The 12,111-nt window shown below is 39.7% G+C and overlaps 1 protein-coding gene across 4 annotated transcripts in view; it reads left to right on the top strand.

Moving 5' to 3' along the window:
* LOC134350445 (tetratricopeptide repeat protein 7A-like) overlaps positions 1 to 12,111 on the top strand; it is a 265,556-nt gene that overhangs the window by 12,023 nt on the left and 241,422 nt on the right. Inside the window, exon 1 of one of the 4 annotated variants that reach the window (XM_063055644.1) lies at positions 5,013 to 5,041. The exons of the other annotated variants lie outside the window; for them this stretch is intronic. The gene's annotated coding sequence lies outside the window, so the exon portion shown is untranslated. Of the gene's footprint in view, positions 1 to 5,012; positions 5,042 to 12,111 lie in introns of those variants that run through there. 4 annotated transcript variants of the gene reach the window in all.

Raw genomic sequence — 12,111 nt, 5'->3', positions numbered from 1 at the left:
TGGATCATTATTTTAAGTTAGGAATTTATACCTCTCGTCCTCATTAAGGATGTCATTATCATGGTTTCAGTGACATGCTTTAGCTCCCATTTCAATGAATGGACTTTCTTTAGCATCCTCTACTGTGTATTCTTCGACTGGAGTTCATCTTTGCACAGATTATAGTTTGCAAAGAATTATGCTGTCTTCTCAATTTGATATTAATATAATTGAAATTCTAATGACTGTTTAAATAGTATTTCTTTTTGTATAGGAATTATTCATTGAATGAAAAACCATTTGTAAAAAGACTGGAGGAGTAATGTTTTCCCTTTATTATGCTGAAAACGAATAAGATTGTTACCAGGCATTTAAGAAGTGAACTGTTTGCCAGTGTGTGGAATATAATGTTCATATTGGCATATAAAAAGACAGTTGTTTATTTTTAAATTGATTTCAATTTATAGGCTGTTATTTTTGATTGTTGGTAGAGCTCTGCTGAATTTTGTGTGGTCCATATTGGAGAAAAGTTTTCATTTTCCTTTATGCAAATTGTGCTGCAAAGGGTCAATCAGCTTCATTTCAGCTTTCCAAACTGAATGTGGAACCATCCTGAGCATGATTATATCACAACCAATATAAAGCAGGTTTTAATGTGTAAAATTTAAGATTCCTTGAATTGTATTTTTAGACACTAACCGAACAAAGGGCCAAAAAGGATCATCAGCTCTACTTTTTTACTAAGATCAAAAAGAACACCTGTTTTTGGACATTTCAGCAGTGTCGTTTCCTTCTGATTTGAAAGGAGCATGGAAGTAAGAAATCAATATTGTACTCAGATTGGAGAGCAGAGTGTTACATTGTCAAACCCCAGTGTGAAGTGTAATGACATGATTGAGGCATTTAAAGATCACAACTTAAAAGATGTAATCTCTTTTGAGAAAAATCTGACAATATTGTCTTGCCTCACAATATTGATATGTAGTATTGAAGAAAACATTTTAATGATGTCAGTATTCTTCTGGAAGATAGTGGAAGGATAGTAAATTAACCTCTTTACAGTTAATCTTGAGTTTGGTGTAAATTTGCCTAGATTGAATGGTGTTGTATAATGGTGTTTGTTTTATTGCAACCGATGTATAAATGACAATTTCTTCCTTCATAAGCGCAATCTCTTTTGCAGAAGAGGACATGTTTTATTCATAATACAGTAAAAACTTCATTTAACAACTTTTCATAGAATGCCAAAGTAGTTTTGATTAAGGACCTACATGGAGCTCCATTGCCATATAGAGTAAGAGATTGTTACATCTCTGGTGGTGTGCTTCCAAAGATTTCATTATAGATAGTTAGAGTTCTCTCAATAATGAAAGGAATTCTTTGCACTTTACAAGAAAGAGAGAAGGATGTTGAAGTAGGGGTAGGATATGGAGGAAAACCCTAAAGTTGTGCTTGAGAAGATATTATACTGCTGAGCAAATGGTGATGAAATTGATCAAGCAGCATATCTGCCAAAGGTAATGTTTGCTACGTTCCCTAATTGTATAAAAGCACACAGTTAATAGGTCAACTGGGCAAGTGGCTTACTGTTGCTCCTGTTTTGTATGTTTGTCTTTACAGGTGGGTAAAGATTTTTTTTTTTTCGTTTTTAGAGCTTGCTAACAAGCTCCATTCTGTAATGTCTTTCAAAAGTTGTTGAAAAGCCACTTCCCAGAACTGCTGCAGTACAAGTAACACACTTTATAGTAATGAAGTTTCATAATAAGTCAAAGTTGAGTTTTCTGCTGTATGCAGAGGTACACTGAAAAACCTTACAATAATTGGGGAGAGTTTATCGTATTTTAGACCACATAACAAGTTAGATTAGTAATGTTCAGAATCAGAATCAGGTTTATTATTACCGGAATGTGTTGAGAAATTTGTTAACTTAGCAGCAACAGTTCAATGCAATACATGGTATAGAAGAAGAAGAAGAAGAAAAAAAAAGTAAATCAATTATAGTATATGTATATTGAATAGATTAAAAATCATGGAAAAACAGAAATAATTTATATTTAAAAAGTGAGCTAGTGTTCATTAGTTCAATGTCCATTTAGGAATCAGATGGCAGAGGGGAAGAAGTTGTTCCTGAATCACTGAGTTGTGCCTTCACATTTCTGTACCTCCTACCCAATGGTAACAGTAAGAAAAGGGCATTCCCTGGGTGCTGGGGGTCCTTAATAATGGATGCTGCCTTTCTGAGACACCGCTCCTTGAAGATGTCCTGGGTACTTTGTAGGCCAGTACCCAAGATGGAGCCGAGTAAATCTACGACCCTCTGCAGCTTCTTTCGGTCCTGTGCAGTTCCCCCTCCCCCCCCCCCATACCAGACAGCGATGCAGCCTGTCAGAGTGCTTTCCACAGTACATCTATAGAAGTTTTTTGAGCATTTTTGTTGACATGCCAAATCTCTTCAAACTCCTAATGAAGGGTAATTACTGTCTTGCCTTCTTTGTAGCTGTATTGATATGTCGGGACCAGGTTAGGTCCTCAGAGATGTTGCCATCCAGGAACTTGAAGCTGCTCACTCTCTCCACTTCTGATCCCTCTATGAGGATTGGTATGTGTTTCCTCATCTTACCCTTCCTGAAGTCCACAATCAGCTCTTTTGTCTTACTGACGTTGAGTGCAAGATTGTTTCTGTGACACCACTCCACTAGTTGGCATATCTCGCTCTTGTATGCCGTCTCATCTCCATCTGAGATTCTACCAACAATGATTGTATCGTCAGCAAATTTATAGATGGGATTTGAGCTATGCCTAGCCACACAATCATGGGTATAGAGAGAGTAGAGCAGTGAGCTAAGCACACACCCCTGAGGTGCGCCAGTGTTAACCGTCAGCAAGGAGGAGATGTTATCACCAGTCCACACAGATTGTGGTCTTCCATTAGGAAGTTGAGAATCCAATTGCCGAAGGAGGTACAGAAGCCCAGGTTCAGTAACTTCTCAATCAGGATTATGAAAACGATGGTGTTAAATGCTGAGCTGTAGTTGATGAACAGCATCCTGACATTGGTGTTTGTATCATCCAAGTGGTCTAATGCCATGTGAAGAGTCATTGAGATTGTATCTGCTGTTGACCTATTATGGCGATAAGCAAATTGCAATGGGTCCAGGTCATTGCTGAGGTAGGAATTCAGCCTAGTCATGACCAACCTCTCAAAGCATTTCATCACTGTAGATGTGAATGCTACCGGGTGATAGTCATTATGGCAACTCACGCTATTTTTCTTAGGCACTGGCATAATTGTTGCCTTTTTGAAGCAAGTGGAACTTCTGGCCGTAGCAATGAAAAGTTGAAAATGTCCTTGAATATTCCCGCCAGTTAGTTGGCACGGGTTTTCAGAGCATTACCAGATACTCTGTCGGGACCTTCCATCTTGCAAAGGTCCACCCCCTATAAGGACAACCTAACATCAGCCTCTGAGACAGAGATCACAGGGTCACCGGGTACAGCAGGGATCTTCACAGCTGTAGTTGTGCTCTCCCTTTCAAAGCAGGTATAGAAGGCATTGCGTTCACCTGGTAGTGAAGCATCACTGCCATTCATGCTATTGGGTTTCGCTTTGTTGGAAGTAATGTCTTGCAGACCCTGCTAGAGTTGCCGTGCATCCGATGTTGCCTCCAACCTCATTCGAAATGATCTCTTTGCCCTTGAACTAGCCTTCTGCAAGTCATACCTGGTTTTCTGGTACAAACCTGGGTCGCCAGCCTTGAATGCCACAGATCTAGCCTTCAGCAGACAACGTACTTCCTGGTTCACCTACAGCTTTTGGTTTGAGGTACTTTAGATGGAATTCGAGATAGTGTACGGTGATATGAACAATCATGTAGAATAAGCTTGGGAAACTGATCAACACTACACTGGAGAGTCAGCAAGCTTCTGCACAATTTTCTATACTAGAACTTGTACTTACCGACTTCTGACCCAGCGTTGGGTGCTGTTGGGCACTGGGAAGAGTGCAAAGATGATATGTTCAGGGTTCATACCTTTAAATTATCAAGAAAGAATTAACAGACTGGACCGCTTCTCTTGAAAAGAGAAAGCTGAGTTGTTTAAGTTATGAATGTGTGATTTTACTTGTTGGAAAGAGTGAAACAAAACATGATTAAAATGAGAAGGTAGCCAAAAAATTCCAAATAAAAGTCATTATCAGAGAGTGATGAAAATATGGAACTTGCAACAATAGAAAGATATTGTTGCAATAATATATGCATTTAGGTGTTATTACAAAAGGTTATACTTTTAGCAGGTTATTGAGCAATAAATTTTTAAAAAACGATTCCTGGATGCTTTTATGGGAAACATTATGACAATTTTATGCTTGTGTTATGCATGCGCAAGGAAAAAAGAAATAACATTTTGGCTTACACACCAGATCAGATGTACATTGCTGTACGGTAAATTTTACACTGATCCCAGCTGATAATGAGGGTAATTTTTTAATGTACAACTGTACTCTCTCTCAATGTAAAGAATTAGAATTACCTGAAAATGAGTTTAATTTATAAGTTTTAAAATTTAAGTTTGATTCTTTGGCTTGTAAATCAATTGAGGTTCTTCAATAAGGGAAGATAAATTATTCATTTTATGATTTCTAACAGCTTGTTGCAGCTTCCACTGCTTCATGTTTTTGAGAATTTAAAAGTCTTGTTAATTATCTTGCTGTGTAAAGATAATTGAAGGATACTCAGCTTTTAAATGCATGGAAACACGTGCTTTTTAAAAGTTTTTTTTTTAGTTTTGATGCCTTATGCTATTTCTATGTTGTTCTGTTCTGCATGCAATCCCTACCAGCCATTGCTTAGATGTTCTTTCTACCTTGATGATTTATGGAGGAAAATTATACATATCTGTACTTAAAAAATCCACACTGTTCTTGCAAATGAGAATATTCTTAGCGTTCCTGTTGTAAATGTTGCTTAACCTTGCTATCTGTCCACTGCTCTCTTCCCTTTTTCCAGCACGAACAACCTGTTTCGCCATTGAAAGCACAGCGATGAGACAAGGTCTTTAAATGGTATGTACACTTTACACTTCAATGCCACTGCTGAAAGCACACGCATAACTTGCTTGCTTTGCTAAGACTGTACATTAATTAGCAAATTGGTTTGATGTGATGGAATATATTCCTACTTGCCAGTAATTAAATTTCTGATTCTCTGGATGACTTGTGTTACAAATTTCAGTCCTGCCTCTTGGGTTTAAAATCTCAGATTTCTTTACCACACCTTATATTTGTTGCTTCATCGATACTATAAATTTCTAGATGTCTCCCTTAAAGGCTATCTTGTCCAAACCAAAAATCCTTAGCATACAGCAATTTTTGTCAATGACAGTTAATTTATTAACTGTTCTTTGTTAGCAAACAACAAGCGGAAGTTAATGCTTTACTAAAAGAAGGTAAGTGTTTGGATGACATATTAATACAACTGTATTTCTACTGAGATTAAAAACAGGCTAACATTTTAAAATTATTCTTTACCATGAGATGGAGCCATAGCTCTTTGGTCTAACAGCTTGCAATATGTATTATATGTAACTGTATAATGAAGTCCCATCAGGTGAATGAGAGACATGAACAAAATAACATCCTTCAAATTTGACATTTGTGGTTTGGATTGAATCTGCCGCCTTCAGATGACATTTCTCCCTTCACCGCACCCCGCCCCCCCCCCCCAGTTGCCATAATTTTACTAGTTTAAAATGGATTGACACCATTTAGAATTTTTCTTGGAAGTTAATACTCGAATAGTGTATCAGAAATATGTGCCTGGGATTTTTCGGTAGTTATGATATAGCTGATTTAGGAGCTGGGAGAGCACACTAAATTTCAGTGAATCTTTGAAATTTTGTCTGGACTCCTAGGGACTCAAGGTGAAGGAACTTTGTGGTCCTGCCTAATTAGTAGGAGCACGATTTGAAGACAAAAATCTCATAGTAAGGGTATCAAATAGCTTCAGTTGTCTGTGTTTCAGTGTTGCCTAAGTGGACAAGACTGCAGATGAAACTTTCAATCAGCTCCTTTATTTGATAGGGAAGAGACAGGGAAATGTATTTGGTAGAAAAAGCTCACACCACTACTGTATTGCTTGTAAATTTGACAGCATGCAGAAAGTTAGTTACAGTCAAGAAAATTAGTTTTCTGAAGCAGAACCAGGTTTATTTTCACTGACTTGTTTGTTGTGAAATTTGTTGTTTTTGCAGCAGCAATACAGTTCATAAAATTACTATATTCAATTTAATTCAAGTTTAATTGTCATTCAACCATGCATGAATACAGCAAACAAGAGGCCATTTCTCTGGGGCCAAGGTGCAAAACACAGTACCAACAGTTACATACAGCACAAGCACACATGGCACATACAAGCTAGCAAGCTCATGTAAGATATCTGTAAAGTACAGCCACGCAAAAAAAAAAGTCTCTACCCGGAGTACATGAATGCTGCAGAGATATGCAGTTGACCACAATACGGCTCATTTTCTGCCAAGTCAATACTGGGGCGGGCAGAACCAACTCCAGTCTGGATGCTGCACCACAGTGGCCCCTGATGGATCACACCGGCTTCATCACCTTTCTCCTCCTGGCTGTATACAGGTGACACCACGGCTCCAGGCCTTGTTCTTGCTGTGGCTGGGGCCACGCAACTCCCCCACTGTCCACTGCGAATAAATCAGTGAATCGGACTTGCAGATTTTCACATTAACAATGTTCAAGAGGGTCGTGGAATCCCAAGAAAAGTGACTAAGACAGTCACTCGCTACCAGATTGCATGCCTCCTTCACGTACCGACTCCTCTGAAGCCTGTCTGATGCAAGCAGCTACATGATCCACACCAAGTCCAGCTCCCTCGGTTTCTCCGCCAACGAGCAACTCACTCGTGGTCGATCTACAGTACTTCAAGTTCTTAATGTCTACCAGGATCGTGCGATCATAACAAATATGTTTAAAAAGGACTGAAGCACCCATCGTTGACCCCATAGAAGCTGCTGTGATCAAACATGTCGCCATCTAAATGACGAAGTAAACCAAAAGTGCAAAAAAGAAGGATATGTAATGGTGTTTATTAGTTAATGGACCGTTCAGAAATCTGATGGCGAAGGGGAAGAATCTATTCCTAAATCATCGAGTGTGTACCTCCCTGCATACAATGACAGTAAAGAGAGGAGGATATGTCCCAGATGGGTGAGGGTTCTTAGAAATGGATGCTGCCTTTTTGAGGCACTGCATCTTGGAGATGTCCCTGATGGACATGTCCGTCATGGAGCTGGCTGAGTCTACAAACCATTGCAGCCTCTGTAGATACCGTGCATTGGAAGCTCCACACCAGGCTGTGATTCAACCAGTCAGAATGCTCTCCACTGTGCATCTATAGAAATTTACAAGGATGCCCGGTGACACACCAAATATCCTCAAACTCCCAATTAAATAGAGCCACTGGCATGCCTTTTTCATGGTTACATTGATGTGTTGGGCCCAGGATAGATCTCCAAGGTGTTGACACCCAGGAATTTGAAGCTGTCCACCGCTGACCGCTCAATAAGGACAGGTGTGTGTTCTCCTTGACTTTCTTTTCCTGAACTCTGCAATTAATTCCTTAATCGTGCTGATGCTGAGTGCAAGATTGTTGTTGCAACAATTAGCCAACTGATCTGTCTCACTCTTGCATGCCTCCTCATTGCCATCGGAGAGTCTACCAACAGTGAACTTATAATGGAATTTTAGCAATGCTTGGCCACACAGTCATGAGTGTCGCACTGAGTTATGGGAGGCACGGTAGCATAGTGGTAGGCGCAATGCTTTACAGCACTAGCAGTAAGTTCGAGGTATGATTGCCTCTGCTGTCTGAATGGAGTTTTTCTGTTCTTCCCCATTACTGTGTGGGCTTCCCCTAGGTGCTCCCATTTCCTCCCGCATTCCAGTACGTATAGTTAGGGTTAGTGAGTTGTGGATGTGCAATGTGGAAAAGTGTGGCAATATTGACATAATCCTTGCAGATTTGATGTGACTCAAACAATGCTTTTCACTGTATACTTCGTACATGTGACAAGTAAAGCTAACCTTTAATCTTTAGAATTATCCAGCATAGATACAGGCCATTCAGATCAACTTATCCCTGCTGACTGCTGGGCACCCTTCTATATTAACTCTTATCGCCAGAAAATCATGTTCTCCTCCTCCAAGACATTGAAGTTGAATAGTAAGCGGCCTTAAGTGAGTTTGGATGATATTCCTGCAATGCTTGACCAGCTGACAAAGGGAAAACTTTGAGATGAATGTGAGGATTAGGGCAGATGTGAGAGTGGGATGATGTGACTGAGCATTTGAACGTTGAGTTGGAATCTTGATAACAAGTGGCTAGATGAGTGACTGTTTAGTGAGAGCTGGCATTTGGCAATGTAAAAACTGATCTTGATCATTTTTGTATTACAGCATCCTTATCTTGGCGACTTCTTGTCCTCATTTCCTGGTACACTACAGTGGGTTAGATACCTTCCAGTACATCTTAGTAAAAGGACCTACCATTCACTGAATAAACCAAGGGCTTCCGAGCCTCACCAATACATCTGGGTCCCCATTACTTTTTCTTGCACTGCAAAAGCTTTCAGCAGACTCAAAAGCCTGTAGAATGACTTCCAGCCTTGATTGCAGGCGCAGACCTGGTTTTGTCAATACAAGCTCACTTTAGCTGGTTCTTGTGGATGAGCAGTAAGGCACTAAATGGTGCTTTTAGTGATGACTGGTCATTGAAAAAAAGCAAATGAGACTGCAGCATTCATTTTGTGCGTCCTGCATCAGGTTATATTAGTGTAGAGTTATTGACCATCATGATTCCAGCAACTATTGTCCATCGTTTTTCAGTTTAACCACTGAATGATTTTGATAATGATTATAGATGTAACAATGTAGGAACAATTTCTTAGGAGATACCTCAGAAAAAGAAATTAGTTTGTAAAAGATTAACTGAACTCGAGATAGGTAAACCACAGAGTTCTTGCATTGCTGTATGAATTACTGAGTAGATAATAGAAAATGAAGGCACAATTCTCTAGTCTTTTAAAATATTTATGTTGTATAATGGAATTGGAGAGTAAATGCAGGAGCATCGTTAAATTGCTCTATAGTTACTCAATTTATTCTTCCCTTTTTCAAACATCAGCTGTATTTGAAATCTTAGAATCCTTACTTTAAAACAAATTGGCCAGCATTTAGGAAAGCTCAAATCAATCAATGTGACTCAGCACAGATTTGTGGAAAGCAAGTTGCATTTAATAAATTTAATATATTAAAATAACCAATTGGAAAGCTGAATAAATTCAGGGTGTGCTGCGGGATTTGAAGTCTGAAATAAAAGTGGAAAATGCTGGAAGTAACTCAAAGGAAAGTAATGGAAATAATCAGGTCAAGCAGCATTTTTGGAAAGAGTTCAGCAGCACAGCAAGAAATTACTGGCAAGTCCATATGTATTGGCAGCACTTGTATCAAAGATTTGGGCTAGTATAATGAAAATTTGCATTAGGAAATGAGGCACCAAGGGGAAATGAAAGATTAAAGATTAAGAATAGGTCTACATGAAACTTTATGAAATGGGACCTATTTCCTTAAATTTAAATGGTCTTTTATTATTTTTAGGAACTATTCTCTAGGAATACTTAGCTTTCTTGTGGAATTACTGAAAGGATACTGATCTTCAGCTTTAGATCGGTGGGAACATTCTCACAGGACATCAGTATATCGTGAACGTTTCCCAAGTTATAATCCATAAAATGCCACAAAAGGAAAAGGATAATAACTTTGCTAGCAATCTAAAACAAAGACAAACATTCTGTAGATGCATAACAGCTCTAAGTAAGTATTGCATCAGAAAAATTTAATCAGGTGTTCCCTCCAATAGTCCCTAAATGAGAGACCCTGCATTGAAATCGAGGGACGGGTGAGATGTTGCAGCGCTTAATATATTTCCTAATGAACAGACTTCGGATAGTCAGGATGCACAGTAATTTCTCCCTCCCCATCATCAACACAGGTGCCCAGCAAGGGCTGTGTGCTGAGCCCACTGCTGTACGCTCTGCTCTTACATGACTGCATGGCCAAACATCTGAGTAATCACATTGTCAAGTTCACTGATGACATGGCAGTGGTGGTGCTGATCACCCACAGTGATGAGATAGACTACAGAGAGAAGATGGAAGAACTCGAGGCCTGGTGTTAGGCACTTTCCTTAATGTCAACAAGACCAAGGAGCTGGTTATTGTCTTCAGGAGAACTCACACCACTCACACTCCCCTTTACATTGGTGGCACAGCAGGCAGTTTCAAACTCCTGGGAGTGCACATCACACACACAACCTCTCATGGTCTAAGAACATATCCTATGCAGTCAAGAAAGCTTAACGACTCCTCTACTTTCCGAGGAGTCTGAAGAGAGCTGGACTTTGCATATCTCTACTCATATCCTTCTACAGATGCGTGGTAGAGAGCATCCTAACAAGCTACATCACTGCTTGGTACAGAAACTGCACTGTGGCGGATAGTAAGTCTCTACAACGGGTGGTCAAAACTGCCTGATGTATTACCGGCATCAGCCTACGTGCCATCAAAGATGTATATATACAGGAAGGTGCCAGAAGAGAGTCAGTATCATCACGAAGGATCCCACGCACCCTGCTCGTGGACTGTTTGCCCCACTCCCATCATAGAGGAGGCTACGTAGCATTGACACCATCAAATTCAAAAAGTTACTTTCCCCAAGTAGTAAGGCTGATCAACACCTTCACCCACTAACTCACACCTCTATGCCCCCAACCACCATTACTTCACTTTTTCCCTGTCAGGCACCGTTTGTACAGACACTCCTTTGCCGAGTGTCTCTTTATGGACATAAAATTAATCTATGTATATAAACTATCTTATGTATTTATATTTATTATTTTTTATCATTATTATTGTGTTCTTTTTTTTGTGCTGCATCTGATCTGGATAACAATTACTTTGTTCTCCTTTACACTCGTGTACAGGAAATTACATTAAACAATCTTGAATCTTCAACTTGTAATTCTTCAAAGAGTTGAATGGATTTCAGATGGGAGTGATTAAATAATAATTATTACTGGCAGGGAACTTTTCAGGCATAGTATACATAATTTTCTAGCCTTATTCTTTAGAGCTCAAGTTGTTTAGATATCTGAAAAGGAACAATATTATTTTGTCTGTCCTTGTCAAGCAATTGCTTCTCTCCCTGTGCTGCTTTGTCCATTCAACTTGTCTTTTCAGTCTTCGTTTTATGGATGTTTATACATACACTGGGTGACAAGATGGCGATGCGTCTCTACCAAAGGAGGTGTAAGGTGCTCCTTCCCTCCGCTAGCCTGCAGGTCACCCTTGGGCAATGTATGGCATCTGCTTAGCTCCCTGATCAGGGTCACGTGAAGCCATGGGAGCAGATGGTTGTATGAGCAGCTGGCGCATATCACGAGTCCTGGTTACGCAACCACTGATGTCAGGCAGACAAACTTTGAAGAGTATTGATAATGGATGGGGTCACATGTCTTGTAAAGGCACTGCTCAGAAGAAGGAAATGGCAAAGCACTTTTGTAGAAAAATTTGCCCAAGAGCAATCATGGTCATGGAGAGACCATGATCGCCCACGTCATACCACACGGCAGATAACGAACGAATGATACATATATGTGTGCGTCTCTCTCCCTCTTCCCCCATGGCGGAGTTGCTATCCAACCTAGAGACAAAAATCGAGGGCCATGTCTTCCAGCACATACTATACTCTTTACTCAACAAATTGGTTATAAATCATACACTGCATACACCCCAGATCAAACTGCTGCAGTCAGTCTGCATTCTCTCATAGTTAGTGAAAATGTGTTGTGCTCACGGTCTTTCAGCAGAATACTTCTGTGGAATACCGGAGATGTTTATTACAGGCCATGCTCGTACTCATTAGATTTGAGTGTTAACAATCTGCATTTATTTTGTCGATGATGCTGAAGCTGAATTGGGTAAAGAATGTTGTTATGAAGAAAGAAACACAATTGTTAACTCAGAATGAGAAGAAGATTTTTGCATTCACTGTTG

Source organism: Mobula hypostoma, chromosome 8 (genome assembly GCF_963921235.1).
Source record: "Mobula hypostoma chromosome 8, sMobHyp1.1, whole genome shotgun sequence".
NCBI lineage: Eukaryota > Metazoa > Chordata > Chondrichthyes > Myliobatiformes > Myliobatidae > Mobula > Mobula hypostoma.
This window is presented reverse-complemented; position numbering and strand designations above follow the sequence as displayed.